The following is a 3,137-nucleotide window of genomic DNA, read 5'->3' as shown; positions in this document are numbered from 1 at the left end:
TTGCCAAACTCAGTTATTAATTCTAATAGTAATTTTGCAAATGGTTTTGAATTTACAGTCACGTGATCTTCATATCTTGACAGTTTTATTTTTTCTGTTCCATCCTTACATCTTTCTTTCTATTTTTATTCCCTCTCTTCTTTCTTCCCCTCTCCTTTCCTTCTTTCACTATGACTCAGTTTTACCGTGGGCCCTAGAACCCACTCTGAGCTGGAGATCAGAGTGCAAGAGGATTATTAGGGAGGGCTCTGAAGTTCATGAGGGGAGAAAGGAAGCAAGATTGAGAAGCTGAGCTGTGATCAATCTCAGCAGAGGCTCCATACAACCTTATGGAAAGTTCTAAAGCAGGGTTAGCCCTTCAGATATGTCCATACTTGGGGCAAGGGGGTCAAATCTTTACAATCCACTTTGGTCAGTCATTGGATGTAGACCTCTCTAGAAGGAAGTATGACATTAAGGGAGGTGTCTCTCTTTAGCCAAGGCAGTCTCCAAAGGGGGCTGACATCTAAAGATTGTCTGCTAACAGCACTCCCAGGAGCAGGGGAATAAGTCTTTATTCCTGAACTAGAGGCCCAATGCACAAAATTCATGTACAGGTAGGGTCCCTAGGCCTGGCCAGTGATCAGAGCCAATCTGTGGGGCAACCAGTGGGGCAATTGAGGGGCCCCCCAACTGGCACTTGCCTTGGCTGGCCTGGGGGCAGCTTCTGGGTTGAGCATCTACTCCCTGGTGGTCCATGCATGTCATAGCAACTGGTCGTTTTGCCATTCAGTCAATTTGCATATTAGGCTTTTATTAAATAGGATGGGATCTGTGCCAAGAACTCTAGGGCAGTGTTGGGAAAAAAATGTGAAAGTGGGTATTTTTGTCTTGTTTTTGATCTCAGTGGGAAGTTTCAATAAATCACCATTAGACATGATACTTAATACATATCTGAACATACACTTGAACAGATTAAGATTTTATTTTTGTGTGTTTATGGGTTTTTATCTTGGATATATATAGAGAGAGTTTTATCAACTGCTTTTTATTCTTTTATTAAGATGATTATATGATTCCTCTTTTTTTTTTACTTAAGGTGGTGAATTATATTAATTTGATTTTTAAATATTAGACCAAACTTGAGTTCTTGAATGAAACTGAATTTTTAGTAATTTTTATATATAAAAACCCAGCCACTGTTACAGCGGAAGGACCAGGACAACCAGAATGACTCGTGGCTATGACACGCACTATGGCAGCCAACCAGCCTGATCTGGGCTGGACTGCCCCCACACACCTATCGGGGTGGGGCCAGCTGGCCAACCACCTTGGCTGGCAGAAATTTGGAGTCCGGGGACCTTGGAGGTGCTCGGTCTCAGGCAGCTGCATGGGCGAAGCTCTCCTTTGGCAGAAGTGGATCCGGGATCAGGGCGTCAGAGTCAGGCATGGGGTGGGGAGGCTTTCCTGTTGGCCACAGCAGTCCCTGTGGGCTGTGCACAGCACCCAGGCATCTGGCCCTAGTTGGAGCAGTGGCAGGAATAGGGGCTGTGACGCACAGGAGGCAGCGGCACACAGGAGCCAGGAGGCACGAGGCATGACGTGGGCTCTTACCCTGCCCACTGGGCCCAGCAGCACCAGCAGGGTGGGCCATGATGTGCAGCAAGGCACTGGGCCACAGATTGGAGGGGAAGTGAGCCAGGAAGGCAAGGCCCCCTGCCAGCCAGAGCCCTGAGTGACGTTGGCGGGGCTGGAGCTAGAAACCCTGGCAGAGTGGGCGGGGCTGCAGCCCTTCACCTTTTTGGCCTTGGCCTGGAATTCTGCGGGCAACCAGTATACGGGCTACCAGCACATCAGAGGTCAGCCCTGCTTCAAGAGAGGACTTGGGGGAAAGTGGCAAGGCCACAGGAGGGATGGGAAATGTTGTAGCCATCTTTGGGAAGCACAGCTGCCATGGTCTTTATTACCTATGAACAGATAATCTTTGGTCTCCGTTCTGCAGAAAAGGAAGCTGAGACTAAAGGAAGGGAGCCTTCCACAACACCTCACCCACCTCTCATACCTGACCCTGTACAGCATTGTTTTCGTTGAAAGTAGAGGATCCAAAATGTTTTTAGATCTTTGCTATTTTAGGCAGGAGAGAATTTAGCACAGGGAATTGGTGCTTGGGAAACCATGGGAAAGCTGGTGGAGTGGGTATTATGCTGGGTCCCCAAGAAATACTCCCTGCCCAGAGGGAGGAGCTGCCCCCTCAGGCACAACTGAATTCCAGGACACTCTGGCAGAGCTGTGACCTGGGGATCGGGAAACTGCTGTCCCCACAAGGGCCCTCCAGCTCTCACAAAACAGGTCACTGGGCACTGCCCCTGCCACAACTGCCTGTGCACAGCCTGGATTGCGCTGCAGAAAGCCTCCACATCTCTGCAAACATGTTCACCAGCAGTAAACAGCCCCAACTGCGGGAAGATGCCTCTGCCCCACTTCTGTCTTCAAAATATTGTGCAAGCACATCCAGTTGGCAGGAATGAATTCTTATCCAGAAACCTAGCTGCAAAGGAGTTTGGGAAACTTCAGACTTTTGTCTAGTACATTATAAAGTTAATTTTACTTAAGCAAAACCTCATAATAATTCATGTCACATTATACTAATGGCAAAAACTATATTCTAGTCTGGCCAGTGTGGCTCAGTGGTTGAGCATCCACCTATGAACCAAGAGGTCACAATATGATTCCCAGTCAGGTTTCGGGCTTGCTCCTCAGTAGGGGCATGCAGGAAGCAGCTGATCGATGATTCTCGTCATTAATGTTTCTATCTCTCTCTCCCTCTCCCTTCCTCTGAAATTAATAAATATTTTTTAATGGGGTCATGCTGTGTATAGGTATTATAATGAGTTTTTCACTTCATAGATCACTAATGTCTTTCCTGTTAAGACCATACTTATAGAACATTATTTATTTATCACTCATTTTAATTGATCTCAGAGAGAAGGGAGAGAAAGAAAAACATTGTTCCGTTGTTTCCTGCACTCAGTGGACTGGGTATTGAATCTGAAACCTGGGCATGTGCCCTGCCTGGCAATCAATCCACCACTTTTTGGTGTGTGGGGCGATGCTATGCTGGTACCCTGACCCCAAATTCCAGCCTCCAGAACTGTGCG

The sequence above is a fragment of the Myotis davidii genome, unplaced genomic scaffold, assembly GCF_000327345.1.
Source record: "Myotis davidii unplaced genomic scaffold, ASM32734v1 scaffold279, whole genome shotgun sequence".
In the NCBI taxonomy this organism is placed as follows: Eukaryota; Metazoa; Chordata; class Mammalia; order Chiroptera; family Vespertilionidae; genus Myotis; species Myotis davidii.
The sequence above is the reverse complement of the archived record's forward strand: the minus strand, read 5'-3'. Positions refer to the sequence as shown.